At 45.8% G+C, this 14,460-nt stretch overlaps 34 non-coding genes across 34 annotated transcripts; all 34 read left to right on the plus strand.

Moving 5' to 3' along the window:
* The first annotated feature begins 869 nt into the window (after positions 1 to 869).
* On the plus strand, positions 870 to 951 carry TRNAS-GCU (transfer RNA serine (anticodon GCU)). Its single transcript has one exon. It is a non-coding gene; the product is annotated as a tRNA-Ser (tRNA).
* A 341-nt stretch (positions 952 to 1,292) lies between these two features.
* On the plus strand, positions 1,293 to 1,374 carry TRNAS-GCU (transfer RNA serine (anticodon GCU)). The gene has a single exon. It is a non-coding gene; the product is annotated as a tRNA-Ser (tRNA).
* A 205-nt stretch (positions 1,375 to 1,579) lies between these two features.
* On the plus strand, positions 1,580 to 1,661 carry TRNAS-GCU (transfer RNA serine (anticodon GCU)). The gene has a single exon. It is a non-coding gene; the product is annotated as a tRNA-Ser (tRNA).
* Positions 1,662 to 2,417: 756 nt separating this feature from the next.
* On the plus strand, positions 2,418 to 2,499 carry TRNAS-GCU (transfer RNA serine (anticodon GCU)). The gene has a single exon. It is a non-coding gene; the product is annotated as a tRNA-Ser (tRNA).
* Positions 2,500 to 2,704: 205 nt separating this feature from the next.
* On the plus strand, positions 2,705 to 2,786 carry TRNAS-GCU (transfer RNA serine (anticodon GCU)). Its single transcript has one exon. It is a non-coding gene; the product is annotated as a tRNA-Ser (tRNA).
* A 341-nt stretch (positions 2,787 to 3,127) lies between these two features.
* On the plus strand, positions 3,128 to 3,209 carry TRNAS-GCU (transfer RNA serine (anticodon GCU)). Its single transcript has one exon. It is a non-coding gene; the product is annotated as a tRNA-Ser (tRNA).
* Positions 3,210 to 3,414: 205 nt separating this feature from the next.
* Positions 3,415 to 3,496, plus strand: TRNAS-GCU (transfer RNA serine (anticodon GCU)). The gene has a single exon. It is a non-coding gene; the product is annotated as a tRNA-Ser (tRNA).
* A 756-nt stretch (positions 3,497 to 4,252) lies between these two features.
* Positions 4,253 to 4,334, plus strand: TRNAS-GCU (transfer RNA serine (anticodon GCU)). Its single transcript has one exon. It is a non-coding gene; the product is annotated as a tRNA-Ser (tRNA).
* Positions 4,335 to 4,539: 205 nt separating this feature from the next.
* On the plus strand, positions 4,540 to 4,621 carry TRNAS-GCU (transfer RNA serine (anticodon GCU)). The gene has a single exon. It is a non-coding gene; the product is annotated as a tRNA-Ser (tRNA).
* A 61-nt stretch (positions 4,622 to 4,682) lies between these two features.
* Positions 4,683 to 4,764, plus strand: TRNAS-GCU (transfer RNA serine (anticodon GCU)). The gene has a single exon. It is a non-coding gene; the product is annotated as a tRNA-Ser (tRNA).
* Positions 4,765 to 4,969: 205 nt separating this feature from the next.
* TRNAS-GCU (transfer RNA serine (anticodon GCU)) lies at positions 4,970 to 5,051 on the plus strand. The gene has a single exon. It is a non-coding gene; the product is annotated as a tRNA-Ser (tRNA).
* Positions 5,052 to 5,671: 620 nt separating this feature from the next.
* Positions 5,672 to 5,753, plus strand: TRNAS-GCU (transfer RNA serine (anticodon GCU)). Its single transcript has one exon. It is a non-coding gene; the product is annotated as a tRNA-Ser (tRNA).
* A 61-nt stretch (positions 5,754 to 5,814) lies between these two features.
* Positions 5,815 to 5,896, plus strand: TRNAS-GCU (transfer RNA serine (anticodon GCU)). Its single transcript has one exon. It is a non-coding gene; the product is annotated as a tRNA-Ser (tRNA).
* A 205-nt stretch (positions 5,897 to 6,101) lies between these two features.
* TRNAS-GCU (transfer RNA serine (anticodon GCU)) lies at positions 6,102 to 6,183 on the plus strand. Its single transcript has one exon. It is a non-coding gene; the product is annotated as a tRNA-Ser (tRNA).
* Positions 6,184 to 6,388: 205 nt separating this feature from the next.
* On the plus strand, positions 6,389 to 6,470 carry TRNAS-GCU (transfer RNA serine (anticodon GCU)). Its single transcript has one exon. It is a non-coding gene; the product is annotated as a tRNA-Ser (tRNA).
* Positions 6,471 to 6,531: 61 nt separating this feature from the next.
* TRNAS-GCU (transfer RNA serine (anticodon GCU)) lies at positions 6,532 to 6,613 on the plus strand. Its single transcript has one exon. It is a non-coding gene; the product is annotated as a tRNA-Ser (tRNA).
* Positions 6,614 to 6,818: 205 nt separating this feature from the next.
* On the plus strand, positions 6,819 to 6,900 carry TRNAS-GCU (transfer RNA serine (anticodon GCU)). Its single transcript has one exon. It is a non-coding gene; the product is annotated as a tRNA-Ser (tRNA).
* A 620-nt stretch (positions 6,901 to 7,520) lies between these two features.
* On the plus strand, positions 7,521 to 7,602 carry TRNAS-GCU (transfer RNA serine (anticodon GCU)). The gene has a single exon. It is a non-coding gene; the product is annotated as a tRNA-Ser (tRNA).
* A 61-nt stretch (positions 7,603 to 7,663) lies between these two features.
* Positions 7,664 to 7,745, plus strand: TRNAS-GCU (transfer RNA serine (anticodon GCU)). Its single transcript has one exon. It is a non-coding gene; the product is annotated as a tRNA-Ser (tRNA).
* A 205-nt stretch (positions 7,746 to 7,950) lies between these two features.
* TRNAS-GCU (transfer RNA serine (anticodon GCU)) lies at positions 7,951 to 8,032 on the plus strand. Its single transcript has one exon. It is a non-coding gene; the product is annotated as a tRNA-Ser (tRNA).
* Positions 8,033 to 8,372: 340 nt separating this feature from the next.
* TRNAS-GCU (transfer RNA serine (anticodon GCU)) lies at positions 8,373 to 8,454 on the plus strand. Its single transcript has one exon. It is a non-coding gene; the product is annotated as a tRNA-Ser (tRNA).
* A 205-nt stretch (positions 8,455 to 8,659) lies between these two features.
* On the plus strand, positions 8,660 to 8,741 carry TRNAS-GCU (transfer RNA serine (anticodon GCU)). The gene has a single exon. It is a non-coding gene; the product is annotated as a tRNA-Ser (tRNA).
* Positions 8,742 to 9,633: 892 nt separating this feature from the next.
* TRNAS-GCU (transfer RNA serine (anticodon GCU)) lies at positions 9,634 to 9,715 on the plus strand. Its single transcript has one exon. It is a non-coding gene; the product is annotated as a tRNA-Ser (tRNA).
* Positions 9,716 to 9,920: 205 nt separating this feature from the next.
* Positions 9,921 to 10,002, plus strand: TRNAS-GCU (transfer RNA serine (anticodon GCU)). The gene has a single exon. It is a non-coding gene; the product is annotated as a tRNA-Ser (tRNA).
* A 61-nt stretch (positions 10,003 to 10,063) lies between these two features.
* On the plus strand, positions 10,064 to 10,145 carry TRNAS-GCU (transfer RNA serine (anticodon GCU)). The gene has a single exon. It is a non-coding gene; the product is annotated as a tRNA-Ser (tRNA).
* Positions 10,146 to 10,350: 205 nt separating this feature from the next.
* Positions 10,351 to 10,432, plus strand: TRNAS-GCU (transfer RNA serine (anticodon GCU)). The gene has a single exon. It is a non-coding gene; the product is annotated as a tRNA-Ser (tRNA).
* A 620-nt stretch (positions 10,433 to 11,052) lies between these two features.
* On the plus strand, positions 11,053 to 11,134 carry TRNAS-GCU (transfer RNA serine (anticodon GCU)). The gene has a single exon. It is a non-coding gene; the product is annotated as a tRNA-Ser (tRNA).
* A 484-nt stretch (positions 11,135 to 11,618) lies between these two features.
* On the plus strand, positions 11,619 to 11,700 carry TRNAS-GCU (transfer RNA serine (anticodon GCU)). Its single transcript has one exon. It is a non-coding gene; the product is annotated as a tRNA-Ser (tRNA).
* A 205-nt stretch (positions 11,701 to 11,905) lies between these two features.
* On the plus strand, positions 11,906 to 11,987 carry TRNAS-GCU (transfer RNA serine (anticodon GCU)). The gene has a single exon. It is a non-coding gene; the product is annotated as a tRNA-Ser (tRNA).
* A 61-nt stretch (positions 11,988 to 12,048) lies between these two features.
* TRNAS-GCU (transfer RNA serine (anticodon GCU)) lies at positions 12,049 to 12,130 on the plus strand. Its single transcript has one exon. It is a non-coding gene; the product is annotated as a tRNA-Ser (tRNA).
* A 205-nt stretch (positions 12,131 to 12,335) lies between these two features.
* Positions 12,336 to 12,417, plus strand: TRNAS-GCU (transfer RNA serine (anticodon GCU)). Its single transcript has one exon. It is a non-coding gene; the product is annotated as a tRNA-Ser (tRNA).
* Positions 12,418 to 13,037: 620 nt separating this feature from the next.
* Positions 13,038 to 13,119, plus strand: TRNAS-GCU (transfer RNA serine (anticodon GCU)). The gene has a single exon. It is a non-coding gene; the product is annotated as a tRNA-Ser (tRNA).
* Positions 13,120 to 13,181: 62 nt separating this feature from the next.
* TRNAS-GCU (transfer RNA serine (anticodon GCU)) lies at positions 13,182 to 13,263 on the plus strand. Its single transcript has one exon. It is a non-coding gene; the product is annotated as a tRNA-Ser (tRNA).
* A 1,001-nt stretch (positions 13,264 to 14,264) lies between these two features.
* TRNAS-GCU (transfer RNA serine (anticodon GCU)) lies at positions 14,265 to 14,346 on the plus strand. Its single transcript has one exon. It is a non-coding gene; the product is annotated as a tRNA-Ser (tRNA).
* Positions 14,347 to 14,460: the final 114 nt, after the last annotated feature.

Genomic DNA, 14,460 nt, shown 5'->3' on the forward strand with positions numbered 1-14,460 from the left:
CAAATTCAGGCAAAATAATAGAACCAGTTTTAAATCGAGGACAGGGTGGTTAAGGCGATGGACTGCTAATCCATTGGACTCTGCGCGCGCGAGTTCGAATCTCGCCTCCGTCTTTTTATCCGTTTTGTTTTGAACACAAATGCAGTCAAAATGATTTAACTCCTTTAAATCCCGGAAGGGATGGCCGAGTGGTTAAGGCGATGGAATGCTGATATATTGGGCTCTAAACACGCGAGTTCGAATCTCGCCTCCGTCGTTTTAACCGGATTGTTATAATCACAAATTCAGGCAAAATAATTAAACCAGTTTTAAATCGAGGACCGGATGGTTAAGGTGTTGGACTGCTAATCCATTGGGCTCTGCCCGCGCGAGTTCGAATCTCGCCTCCGTCGTTTTAACCGGATTGTTTTAATCACAAATTCAGGCAAAATAATTAAACCAGTTTTAAATCGAGGACCGGATGGTTAAGGCGTTGGACTGCTAATCCATTGGGCTCTGCCCGCGCGAGTTCGAATCTCGCCTCCGTCGTTTTAACCGGATTGTTTTAATCACAAATTCAGGCAAAATAATAGAACCAGTTTTAAATCGAGGACAGGGTGGTTAAGGCGATGGACTGCTAATCCATTGGACTCTACCCGCGCGAGTTCGAATCTCGCCTCCGTCTTTTTATCCGTTTTGTTTTGAACACAAATGCAGTCAAAATGATTTAACTCCTTTAAATCCCGGAAGGGATGGCCGAGTGGTTAAGGCGATGGAATGCTGATATATTGGGCTCTAAACACGCGAGTTCGAATCTCGCCTCCGTCGTTTTAACCGGATTGTTATAATCACAAATTCAGGCAAAATAATTAAACCAGTTTTAAATCGAGGACGGGGTGGCCGAGTGGTTAAGGCGATGGACTGCTAATCCATTGGGCTCTGCCCGCGCGAGTTCGAATGTCGCCTCCGTCGTTTTAACCGGATTGTTTTAATCACAAATTCAGGCAAAATAATAGAACCAGTTTTGAATCGAGGACAGGTTGGTTAAGGCGATGGACTGCTAATCCATTGGGCTCTGCCCGCGCGAGTTCGAATCTCGCCTCCGTCTTTTTATCCGTTTTGTTTTGAACACAAATGCAGTCAAAATGATTTAACTCCTTTAAATCCCGGAAGGGGTGGCCGAGTGGTTAAGGCGATGGAATGCTGATACATTGGGCTCTAAACACGCGAGTTCGAATCTCGCCTCCGTCGTTTTAACCGGATTGTTTTAATCACAAATTCAGGCAAAATAATTAAACCAGTTTTAAATCGAGGACGGGGTGGCTGAGTGGTTAAGGCGATGGACTGCTAATCCATTGGGCTCTGCCCGCGCGAGTTCGAATCTCGCCTCCGTCGTTTTATCCGTTTTGTTTTGAACACAAATGCAGTCAAAATGATTTAACTCCTTCAAATCCCGGAAGGGATGGCCGAGTGGTTAAGGCGATGGAATGCTGATACATTGGGCTCTAAACACGCGAGTTCGAATCTCGCCTCTGTCGTTTTAACCGGATTGTTATAATCACAAATTCAGGCAAAATAATTAAACCAGTTTTAAATCGAGGACAGGGTGGCCGAGTGGTTAAGGCGATGGACTGCTAATCCATTGGGCTCTGCCCGCGCGAGTTCGAATCTCGCCTCCGTCGTTTTATCCGTTTTGTTTTGAACACAAATGCAGTCAAAATGATTTAACTCGTTTTAATATCGGAAGGGATGGCCGAGTTGTTAAGGCGATGGATTGCTAATACATTGGGCCCTAAACACGCGAGTTCGAATCTCGCCTCCGTCGTTTTAACCGGATTGTTTTAATCACAAATTCAGGCAAAATAATTAAACCAGTTTTAAATCGAGGACCGGATGGTTAAGGCGTTGGACTGCTAATCCATTGGGCTCTGCCCGCGCGAGTTCGAATCTCGCCTCCGTCGTTTTAACCGGATTGTTTTAATCACAAATTCAGGCAAAATAATTAAACCAGTTTTAAATCGAGGACCGGATGGTTAAGGCGTTGGACTGCTAATCCATTGGGCTCTGCCCGCGCGAGTTCGAATCTCGCCTCCGTCGTTTTAACCGGATTGTTTTATTCACAAATTCAGGCAAAATAATAGAACCAGTTTTAAATCGAGGACAGGGTGGTTAAGGCGATGGACTGCTAATCCATTGGGCTCTGCCCGCGCGAGTTCGAATCTCGCCTCCGTCTTTTTATCCGTTTTGTTTTGAACACAAATGCAGTCAAAATGATTTAACTCCTTTAAATCCCGGAAGGGGTGGCCGAGTGGTTAAGGCGATGGAATGCTGATACATTGGGCTCTAAACACGCGAGTTCGAATCTCGCCTCCGTCGTTTTAACCGGATTGTTTTAATCACAAATTCAGGCAAAATAATTAAACCAGTTTTAAATCGAGGACGGGGTGGCTGAGTGGTTAAGGCGATGGACTGCTAATCCATTGGGCTCTGCCCGCGCGAGGTCGAATCTCGCCTCCGTCGTTTTATCCGTTTTGTTTTGAACACAAATGCAGTCAAAATGATTTAACTCCTTTAAATCCCGGAAGGGATGGCCGAGTGGTTAAGGCGATGGAATGCTGATATATTGGGCTCTAAACACGCGAGTTCGAATCTCGCCTCCGTCGTTTTAACCGGATTGTTATAATCACAAATTCAGGCAAAATAATTAAACCAGTTTTAAATCGAGGACGGGGTGGCCGAGTGGTTAAGGCGATGGACTGCTAATCCATTGGGCTCTGCCCGCGCGAGTTCGAATGTCGCCTCCGTCGTTTTAACCGGATTGTTTTAATCACAAATTCAGGCAAAATAATAGAACCAGTTTTGAATCGAGGACAGGTTGGTTAAGGCGATGGACTGCTAATCCATTGGGCTCTGCCCGCGCGAGTTCGAATCTCGCCTCCGTCTTTTTATCCGTTTTGTTTTGAACACAAATGCAGTCAAAATGATTTAACTCCTTTAAATCCCGGAAGGGGTGGCCGAGTGGTTAAGGCGATGGAATGCTGATACATTGGGCTCTAAACACGCGAGTTCGAATCTCGCCTCCGTCGTTTTAACCGGATTGTTTTAATCACAAATTCAGGCAAAATAATTAAACCAGTTTTAAATCGAGGACGGGGTGGCTGAGTGGTTAAGGCGATGGACTGCTAATCCATTGGGCTCTGCCCGCGCGAGTTCGAATCTCGCCTCCGTCGTTTTATCCGTTTTGTTTTGAACACAAATGCAGTCAAAATGATTTAACTCCTTCAAATCCCGGAAGGGATGGCCGAGTGGTTAAGGCGATGGAATGCTGATACATTGGGCTCTAAACACGCGAGTTCGAATCTCGCCTCTGTCGTTTTAACCGGATTGTTATAATCACAAATTCAGGCAAAATAATTAAACCAGTTTTAAATCGAGGACGGGGTGGCCGAGTGGTTAAGGCGATGGACTGCTAATCCATTGGGCTCTGCCCGCGCGAGTTCGAATCTCGCCTCCGTCGTTTTATCCGTTTTGTTTTGAACACAAATGCAGTCAAAATGATTTAACTCGTTTTAATATCGGAAGGGATGGCCGAGTTGTTAAGGCGATGGATTGCTAATACATTGGGCCCTAAACACGCGAGTTCGAATCTCGCCTCCGTCGTTTTAACCGGATTGTTTTAATCACAAATTCAGGCAAAATTATTAAACCAGTTTTAAATCGAGGACCGGATGGTTAAGGCGTTGGACTGCTAATCCATTGGGCTCTGCCCGCGCGAGTTCGAATCTCGCCTCCGTCGTTTTAACCGGATTGTTTTAATCACAAATTCAGGCAAAATAATTAAACCAGTTTTAAATCGAGGACCGGATGGTTAAGGCGTTGGACTGCTAATCCATTGGGCTCTGCCCGCGCGAGTTCGAATCTCGCCTCCGTCGTTTTAACCGGATTGTTTTATTCACAAATTCAGGCAAAATAATAGAACCAGTTTTAAATCGAGGACAGGGTGGTTAAGGCGATGGACTGCTAATCCATTGGGCTCTGCCCGCGCGAGTTCGAATCTCGCCTCCGTCTTTTTATCCGTTTTGTTTTGAACACAAATGCAGTCAAAATGATTTAACTCCTTTAAATCCCGGAAGGGGTGGCCGAGTGGTTAAGGCGATGGAATGCTGATACATTGGGCTCTAAACACGCGAGTTCGAATCTCGCCTCCGTCGTTTTAACCGGATTGTTTTAATCACAAATTCAGGCAAAATAATTAAACCAGTTTTAAATCGAGGACGGGGTGGCTGAGTGGTTAAGGCGATGGACTGCTAATCCATTGGGCTCTGCCCGCGCGAGGTCGAATCTAGCCTCCGTCGTTTTATCCGTTTTGTTTTGAACACAAATGCAGTCAAAATGATTTAACTCCTTTAAATCCCGGAAGGGATGGCCGAGTGGTTAAGGCGATGGAATGCTGATATATTGGGCTCTAAACACGCGAGTTCGAATCTCGCCTCCGTCGTTTTAACCGGATTGTTATAATAACAAATTCAGGCAAAATAATTAAACCAGTTTTAAATCATGGACGGGGTGGCCGAGTGATAAAGGCGATGGACTGCTAATCCATTGGGCTCTGCCCGCGCGAGTTCGAATCTCGCCTCCGTCGTTTTATCCGTTTTGTTTTGAACACAAATGCAGTCAAAATGATTAAACTCGGTTAAATCGAGGAAGGGATGGCCGAGGGGTTAAGGCGATGGACTGCTATTCCATTGGGCTCTGCCCGCGCGAGTTCGAATCTCGCCTCCGTCGTTTTATCTGTTTTGTTTTGAACACAAATGCAGGCAAACGGATTAAACTCGTTTAAATCCCGGAAGGGATTTCCGAGTGGTTAAGGCGATGGATTGCTGATACATTGGGCTCTAAACACGCGAGTTCGAATCTCGAATCCGTCGTTTTAACCGGATTGTTATAATCACAAGTTCAGGCAAAATAATTAAACCAGTTTTAAATCGAGGACGGGGTGGCCGAGTGGTTAAGGCGATGGACTGCTAATCCATTGGACTCTGCCCGCGCGAGTTCGAATCTCGCCTCCGTCGTTTTATCCGTTTTGTTTTGAACACAAATGCAGTCAAAATGATTTAACTCGTTTTAATATCGGAAGGGATGGCCGAGTTGTTAAGGCGATGGATTGCTAATACATTGGGCCCTAAACACGCGAGTTCGAATCTCGCCTCCGTCGTTTTAACCGGATTGTTTTAATCACAAATTCAGGCAAAATAATTAAACCAGTTTTAAATCGAGGACCGGATGGTTAAGGCGTTGGACTGCTAATCCATTGGGCTCTGCCCGCGCGAGTTCGAATCTCGCCTCCGTCGTTTTAACCGGATTGTTTTAATCACAAATTCAGGCAAAATAATAGAACCAGTTTTAAATCGAGGACAGGGTGGTTAAGGCGATGGACTGCTAATCCATTGGACTCTGCCCGCGCGAGTTCGAATCTCGCCTCCGTCTTTTTATCCGTTTTGTTTTGAACACAAATGCAGTCAAAATGATTTAACTCCTTTAAATCCCGGAAGGGATGGCCGAGTGGTTAAGGCGATGGAATGCTGATATATTGGGCTCTAAACACGCGAGTTCGAATCTCGCCTCCGTCGTTTTAACCGGATTGTTATAATCACAAATTCAGGCAAAATAATTAAACCAGTTTTAAATCAAGGACGGGGTGGCCGAGTGATAAAGGCGATGGACTGCTAATCCATTGGGCTCTGCCCGCGCGAGTTCGAATCTCGCCTCCGTCGTTTTATCCGTTTTGTTTTGAACACAAATGCAGTCAAAATGATTAAACTCGGTTAAATCGAGGAAGGGATGGCCGAGGGGTTAAGGCGATGGACTGCTATTCCATTGGGCTCTGCCCGCGCGAGTTCGAATCTCGCCTCCGTCTTTTTATCCGTTTTGTTTTGAACACAAATGCAGTCAAAATGATTTAACTCCTTTAAATCCCGGAAGGGGTGGCCGAGTGGTTAAGGCGATGGAATGCTGATACATTGGGCTCTAAACACGCGAGTTCGAATCTCGCCTCCGTCGTTTTAACCGGATTGTTTTAATCACAAATTCAGGCAAAATAATTAAACCAGTTTTAAATCGAGGACGGGGTGGCTGAGTGGTTAAGGCGATGGACTGCTAATCCATTGGGCTCTGCCCGCGCGAGGTCGAATCTAGCCTCCGTCGTTTTATCCGTTTTGTTTTGAACACAAATGCAGTCAAAATGATTTAACTCCTTTAAATCCCGGAAGGGATGGCCGAGTGGTTAAGGCGATGGAATGCTGATATATTGGGCTCTAAACACGCGAGTTCGAATCTCGCCTCCGTCGTTTTAACCGGATTGTTATAATAACAAATTCAGGCAAAATAATTAAACCAGTTTTAAATCATGGACGGGGTGGCCGAGTGATAAAGGCGATGGACTGCTAATCCATTGGGCTCTGCCCGCGCGAGTTCGAATCTCGCCTCCGTCGTTTTATCCGTTTTGTTTTGAACACAAATGCAGTCAAAATGATTAAACTCGGTTAAATCGAGGAAGGGATGGCCGAGGGGTTAAGGCGATGGACTGCTATTCCATTGGGCTCTGCCCGCGCGAGTTCGAATCTCGCCTCCGTCGTTTTATCTGTTTTGTTTTGAACACAAATGCAGGCAAACGGATTAAACTCGTTTAAATCCCGGAAGGGATTTCCGAGTGGTTAAGGCGATGGATTGCTGATACATTGGGCTCTAAACACGCGAGTTCGAATCTCGAATCCGTCGTTTTAACCGGATTGTTATAATCACAAGTTCAGGCAAAATAATTAAACCAGTTTTAAATCGAGGACGGGGTGGCCGAGTGGTTAAGGCGATGGACTGCTAATCCATTGGACTCTGCCCGCGCGAGTTCGAATCTCGCCTCCGTCGTTTTATCCGTTTTGTTTTGAACACAAATGCAGTCAAAATGATTTAACTCGTTTTAATATCGGAAGGGATGGCCGAGTTGTTAAGGCGATGGATTGCTAATACATTGGGCCCTAAACACGCGAGTTCGAATCTCGCCTCCGTCGTTTTAACCGGATTGTTTTAATCACAAATTCAGGCAAAATAATTAAACCAGTTTTAAATCGAGGACCGGATGGTTAAGGCGTTGGACTGCTAATCCATTGGGCTCTGCCCGCGCGAGTTCGAATCTCGCCTCCGTCGTTTTAACCGGATTGTTTTAATCACAAATTCAGGCAAAATAATAGAACCAGTTTTAAATCGAGGACAGGGTGGTTAAGGCGATGGACTGCTAATCCATTGGACTCTGCCCGCGCGAGTTCGAATCTCGCCTCCGTCTTTTTATTCGTTTTGTTTTGAACACAAATGCAGTCAAAATGATTTAACTCCTTTAAATCCCGGAAGGGATGGCCGAGTGGTTAAGGCGATGGAATGCTGATATATTGGGCTCTAAACACGCGAGTTCGAATCTCGCCTCCGTCGTTTTAACCGGATTGTTATAATCACAAATTCAGGCAAAATAATTAAACCAGTTTTAAATCAAGGACGGGGTGGCCGAGTGATAAAGGCGATGGACTGCTAATCCATTGGGCTCTGCCCGCGCGAGTTCGAATCTCGCCTCCGTCGTTTTATCCGTTTTGTTTTGAACACAAATGCAGTCAAAATGATTAAACTCGGTTAAATCGAGGAAGGGATGGCCGAGGGGTTAAGGCGATGGACTGCTATTCCATTGGGCTCTGCCCGCGCGAGTTCGAATCTCGCCTCCGTCGTTTTATCTGTTTTGTTTTGAACACAAATGCAGGCAAAATGATTAAACTCGTTTAAATCCCGGAAGGGATTACCGAGTGGTTAAGGCGATGGATTGCTGATACATTGGGCTCTTAACACGCGAGTTCGAATCTCGCCTACGTCGTTTTAACCGGATTGTTTTAATCACAAATTCAGGCAAAATAATTAAACCAGTTTTAAATCGAGGACGGGGTGGCCGAGTGGTTAAGGCGATGGACTGCTAATCAATTGGGCTCTGCCCGCGCGAGTTCGAATCTCGCCTCCGTCGTTTTATCCGTTTTGTTTTGAACACAAATGCAGTCAAAATGATTAAACTCGGTTAAATCGAGGAAGGGATGGCCGAGTTGTTAAGGCGATGGATTGCTAATACATTGGGCCCTAAACACGCGAGTTCGAATCTCGCCTCCGTCGTTTTAACCGGATTGTTTTAATCACAAATTCAGGCAAAATAATTAAACCAGTTTTAAATCGAGGACCGGATGGTTAAGGCGTTGGACTGCTAATCCATTGGGCTCTGCCCGCGCGAGTTCGAATCTCGCCTTCGTCGTTTTATCCGTTTTGTTTTGAACACAAATGCAGTCAAAATGATTAAACTCGGTTAAATCGAGGAAGGGATGGCCGAGGGGTTAAGGCGATGGACTGCTATTCCATTGGGCTCTGCCCGCGCGAGTGCGAATCTCGCCTCCGTCGTTTTATCTGTTTTGTTTTGAACACAAATGCAGGCAAAATGATTAAACTCGTTTAAATCCCGGAAGGGATTACCGAGTGGTTAAGGCGATGGATTGCTGATACATTGGGCTCTTAACACGCGAGTTCGAATCTCGCCTACGTCGTTTTAACCGGATTGTTTTAATCACAAATTCAGGCAAAATAATTAAACCAGTTTTAAATCGAGGACGGGGTGGCCGAGTGGTTAAGGCGATGGACTGCTAATCCATTGGGCTCTGCCCGCGCGAGTTCGAATCTCGCCTCCGTCGTTTTATCCGTTTTGTTTTGAACACAAATGCAGTCAAAATGATTAAACTCGGTTAAATCGAGGAAGGGATGGCCGAGTTGTTAAGGCGATGGATTGCTAATACATTGGGCCCTAAACACGCGAGTTCGAATCTCGCCTCCGTCGTTTTAACCGGATTGTTTTAATCACAAATTCAGGCAAAATAATTAAATCAGTTTTAAATCGAGGACCGGATGGTTAAGGCGTTGGACTGCTAATCCATTGGGCTCTGCCCGCGCGAGTTCGAATCTCGCCTCCGTCGTTTCAACCGGATTGTTTTAATCACAAATTCAGGCAAAATAATAGAACCAGTTTTAAATCGAGGACAGGGTGGTTAAGGCGATGGACTGCTAATCCATTGGGCTCTGCCCGCGCGAGTTCGAATCTCGCCTCCGTCGTTTTAACCGGATTGTTTTAATCACAAATTCAGGCAAAATAATTAAACCAGTTTTAAATCGAGGACCGGATGGTTAAGGCGTTGGACTGCTAATCCATTGGGCTCTGCCCGCGCGAGTTCGAATCTCGCCTCCGTCGTTTTAACCGGATTGTTTTATTCACAAATTCAGGCAAAATAATAGAACCAGTTTTAAATCGAGGACAGGGTGGTTAAGGCGATGGACTGCTAATCCATTGGGCTCTGCCCGCGCGAGTTCGAATCTCGCCTCCGTCTTTTTATCCGTTTTGTTTTGAACACAAATGCAGTCAAAATGATTTAACTCCTTTAAATCCCGGAAGGGGTGGCCGAGTGGTTAAGGCGATGGAATGCTGATACATTGGGCTCTAAACACGCGAGTTCGAATCTCGCCTCCGTCGTTTTAACCGGATTGTTTTAATCACAAATTCAGGCAAAATAATTAAACCAGTTTTAAATCGAGGACGGGGTGGCTGAGTGGTTAAGGCGATGGACTGCTAATCCATTGGGCTCTGCCCGCGCGAGGTCGAATCTCGCCTCCGTCGTTTTATCCGTTTTGTTTTGAACACAAATGCAGTCAAAATGATTTAACTCCTTTAAATCCCGGAAGGGATGGGCGAGTGGTTAAGGCGATGGAATGCTGATATATTGGGCTCTAAACACGCGAGTTCGAATCTCGCCTCCGTCGTTTTAACCGGATTGTTATAATAACAAATTCAGGCAAAATAATTAAACCAGTTTTAAATCACGGACGGGGTGGCCGAGTGATAAAGGCGATGGACTGCTAATCCATTGGGCTCTGCCCGCGCGAGTTCGAATCTCGCCTCCGTCGTTTTATCCGTTTTGTTTTGAACACAAATGCAGTCAAAATGATTAAACTCGGTTAAATCGAGGAAGAGATGGCCGAGGGGTTAAGGCGATGGACTGCTATTCCATTGGGCTCTGCCCGCGCGAGTTCGAATCTCGCCTCCGTCGTTTTATCTGTTTTGTTTTGAACACAAATGCAGGCAAACGGATTAAACTCGTTTAAATCCCGGAAGGGATTTCCGAGTGGTTAAGGCGATGGATTGCTGATACATTGGGCTCTAAACACGCGAGTTCGAATCTCGAATCCGTCGTTTTAACCGGATTGTTATAATCACAAGTTCAGGCAAAATAATTAAACCAGTTTTAAATCGAGGACGGGGTGGCCGAGTGGTTAAGGCGATGGACTGCTAATCCATTGGACTCTGCCCGCGCGAGTTCGAATCTCGCCTCCGTCGTTTTATCCGTTTTGTTTTGAACACAAATGCAGTCAAAATGATTTAACTCCTTCAAATCCCGGAAGGGATGGCCGAGTGGTTAAGGCGATGGAATGCTGATACATTGGGCTCTAAACACGCGAGTTCGAATCTCGCCTCCGTAGTTTTAACCGGATTGTTTTAATCACAAATTCAGGCAAAATAATTAAACCGGTTTTAAATCGAGGACCGGATGGTTAAGGCGTTGGACTGCTAATCCATTGGGCTCTGCCCGCGCGAGTTCGAATCTCGCCTCCGTCGTTTAAACCGGATTGTTTTAATCACAAATTCAGGCAAAATAATAGAACCAGTTTTAAATCGAGGACAGGGTGGTTAAGGCGATGGACTGCTAATCCATTGGGCTCTGCCCGCGCGAGTTCGAATCTCGCCTCCGTCTTTTTATCCGTTTTGTTTTGAACACAAATGCAGTCAAAATGATTTAACTCCTTTAAATCCCGGAAGGGGTGGCCGAGTGGTTAAGGCGATGGAATGCTGATACATTGGGCTCTAAACACGCGAGTTCGAATCTCGCCTCCGTCGTTTTAACCGGATTGTTATAATCACAAATTCAGGCAAAATAATTAAACCAGTTTTAAATCGAGGACGGGGTGGCCGAGTGGTTAAGGCGATGGACTGCTAATCCATTGGGCTCTGCCCGCGCGAGTTCGAATCTCGCCTCCGTCGTTTTATCCGTTTTGTTTTGAACACAAATGCAGTCAAAATGATTTAACTCGTTTTAATATCTTAAGGGATGGCCGAGTTGTTAAGGCGATGGATTGCTAATACATTGGGCCCTAAACACGCGAGTTCGAATCTCGCCTCCGTCGTTTTAACCGGATTGTTTTAATCACAAATTCAGGCAAAATAATAGAACCAGTTTTAAATCGAGGACAGGGTGGTTAAGGCGATGGACTGCTAATCCATTGGGCTCTGCCCGCGCGAGTTCGAATCTCGCCTCCGTCTTTTTATCCGTTTTGTTTTGAACACAAATGCAGTCAAAATGATTTAACTCCTTTAAATCCCGGAAGGGGTGGCCGAGTGGTTAAGGCGATGGAATGCTGATACATTGGGCTCTAAACACGCGAGTTCGAATCTCGCCTCCGTCGTTTTAACCGGATTGTTTTAATCACAAATTCAGGCAAAATAATTAAACCAGTTTTAAATCGAGGACGGGGTGGCTGAGTGGTTAAGGCGATGGACTGCTAATCCATTGGGCTCTGCCCGCGCGAGGTCGAATCTCGCCTCCGTCGTTTTATCCGTTTTGTTTTGAACACAAATGCAGTCAAAATGATTTAACTCCTTTAAATCCCGGAAGGGATGGGCGAGTGGTTAAGGCGATGGAATGCTGATATATTGGGCTCTAAACACGCGAGTTCGAATCTCGCCTCCGTCGTTTTAACCGGATTGTTATAATAACAAATTCAGGCAAAATAATTAAACCAGTTTTAAATCACGGACGGGGTGGCCGAGTGATAAAGGCGATGGACTGCTAATCCATTGGGCTCTGCCCGCGCGAGTTCGAATCTCGCCTCCGTCGTTTTATCCGTTTTGTTTTGAACACAAATGCAGTCAAAATGATTAAACTCGGTTAAATCGAGGAAGGGATGGCCGAGGGGTTAAGGCGATGGACTGCTATTCCATTGGGCTCTGCCCGCGCGAGTTCGAATCTCGCCTCCGTCGTTTTATCTGTTTTGTTTTGAACACAAATGCAGGCAAACGGATTAAACTCGTTTAAATCCCGGAAGGGATTTCCGAGTGGTTAAGGCGATGGATTGCTGATACATTGGGCTCTAAACACGCGAGTTCGAATCTCGAATCCGTCGTTTTAACCGGATTGTTATAATCACAAGTTCAGGCAAAATAATTAAACCAGTTTTAAATCGAGGACGGGGTGGCCGAGTGGTTAAGGCGATGGACTGCTAATCCATTGGACTCTGCCCGCGCGAGTTCGAATCTCGCCTCCGTCGTTTTATCCGTTTTGTTTTGAACACAAATGCAGTCAAAATGATTTAACTCCTTCAAATCCCGGAAGGGATGGCCGAGTGGTTAAGGCGATGGAATGCTGATACATTGGGCTCTAAACACGCGAGTTCGAATCTCGCCTCCGTAGTTTTAACCGGATTGTTTTAATCACAAATTCAGGCAAAATAATTAAACCGGTTTTAAATCGAGGACCGGATGGTTAAGGCGTTGGACTGCTAATCCATTGGGCTCTGCCCGCGCGAGTTCGAATCTCGCCTCCGTCGTTTAAACCGGATTGTTTTAATCACAAATTCAGGCAAAATAATAGAACCAGTTTTAAATCGAGGACAGGGTGGTTAAGGCGATGGACTGCTAATCCATTGGGCTCTGCCCGCGCGAGTTCGAATCTCGCCTCCGTCTTTTTATCCGTTTTGTTTTGAACACAAATGCAGTCAAAATGATTTAACTCCTTTAAATCCCGGAAGGGGTGGCCGAGTGGTTAAGGCGATGGAATGCTGATACATTGGGCTCTAAACACGCGAGTTCGAATCTCGCCTCCGTCGTTTTAACCGGATTGTTTTAATCACAAATTCAGGCGAAATAATTAAACCAGTTTTAAATCGAGGACGGGGTGGCTGAGTGGTTAAGGCGATGGACTGCTAATCCATTGGGCTCTGCCCGCGCGAGTTCGAATCTCGCCTCCGTCGTTTTAACCGGATTGTTATAATCACAAATTCAGGCAAAATAATTAAACCAGTTTTAAATCGAGGACGGGGTGGCCGAGTGGTTAAGGCGATGGACTGCTAATCCATTGGGCTCTGCCCGCGCGAGTTCGAATCTCGCCTCCGTCGTTTTATCCGTTTTGTTTTGAACACAAATGCAGTCAAAATGATTTAACTCGTTTTAATATCGGAAGGGATGGCCGAGTTGTTAAGGCGATGGATTGCTAATACATTGGGCCCTAAACACGCGAGTTCGAATCTCGCCTCCGTAGGTTTAACCGGATTGTTTTAATCACAAATTCAGGCAAAATAATTAAACCGGTTTTAAATCGAGGACCGGATGGTTAAGGCGTTGGACTGCTAATCCATTGGGCTCTGCCCGCGCGAGTTCGAATCTCGCCTCCGTCGTTTAAACCGGATTGTTTTAATCACAAATTCAGGCAAAATAATAGAACCAGTTTTAAATCGAGGACAGGGTGGTTAAGGCGATGGACTGCTAATCCATTGGGCTCTGCCCGCGCGAGTTCGAATCTCGCCTCCGTCTTTTTATCCGTTTTGTTTTGAACACAAATGCAGTCAAAATGATTTAACTCCTTTAAATCCCGGAAGGGGTGGCCGAGTGGTTAAGGCGATGGAATGCTGGTACATTGGGCTCTAAACACGCGAGTTCGAATCTCGCCTCCGTCCAGTTGAATAAAATAAGGCTGGCTCTTAATGCCACCAACTCCATTTGGATACTATAAATGCCAACGCCAGCCAAAGCCACCTGAATCCAACAATAATCCAGTCCCGGCCGACTCCCGGATAAGTTTTCGAAATATTTCCACTCCCTTCCGACTCCGTTCCATTTCAGAGATAATATTCCCAAAGCCACCCAAAGCCAAATTATTTATTTTACCCAACTCCAACTCCGACCAAAAATGAGGGAGTCCCTTGGCTTTCTATGGAGTTGGAGTTTTACCAAAGCCTTTGCAGTCCTCTACCCGGAAGGGATGGCCGAGTGGTTAAGGCGATGGAATGCTGGTACATTGGGCTCTAAACACGCGAGTTCGAATCTCGCCTCCGTCGTTTTAACCGGATTGTTTTAATCACAAATTCAGGCAAAATAATTAAACCAGTTTTAAATCAAGGACGGGGTGGCCGAGTGGTTAGGGCGATGGACTGCTAATGCATTGGACTCTGCCCGCGCGAGTTCGAATCTCGCCTCCGTCGTTTTTACTGGATTGTTTTAATCACAAATTCAGGCAAAATAATTAAACCAGTTTTAAATCGGGGACAGGGTGATTAAAGGCGACGGACTGCTAATCCATTGGGCTCTGCCCGCGC

The sequence above is a fragment of the Phalangium opilio genome, unplaced genomic scaffold, assembly GCF_054372755.1.
Source record: "Phalangium opilio isolate 3A_F unplaced genomic scaffold, DU_Popi_V2 ptg000089l_1, whole genome shotgun sequence".
NCBI classification, from domain to species: domain Eukaryota; kingdom Metazoa; phylum Arthropoda; class Arachnida; order Opiliones; family Phalangiidae; genus Phalangium; species Phalangium opilio.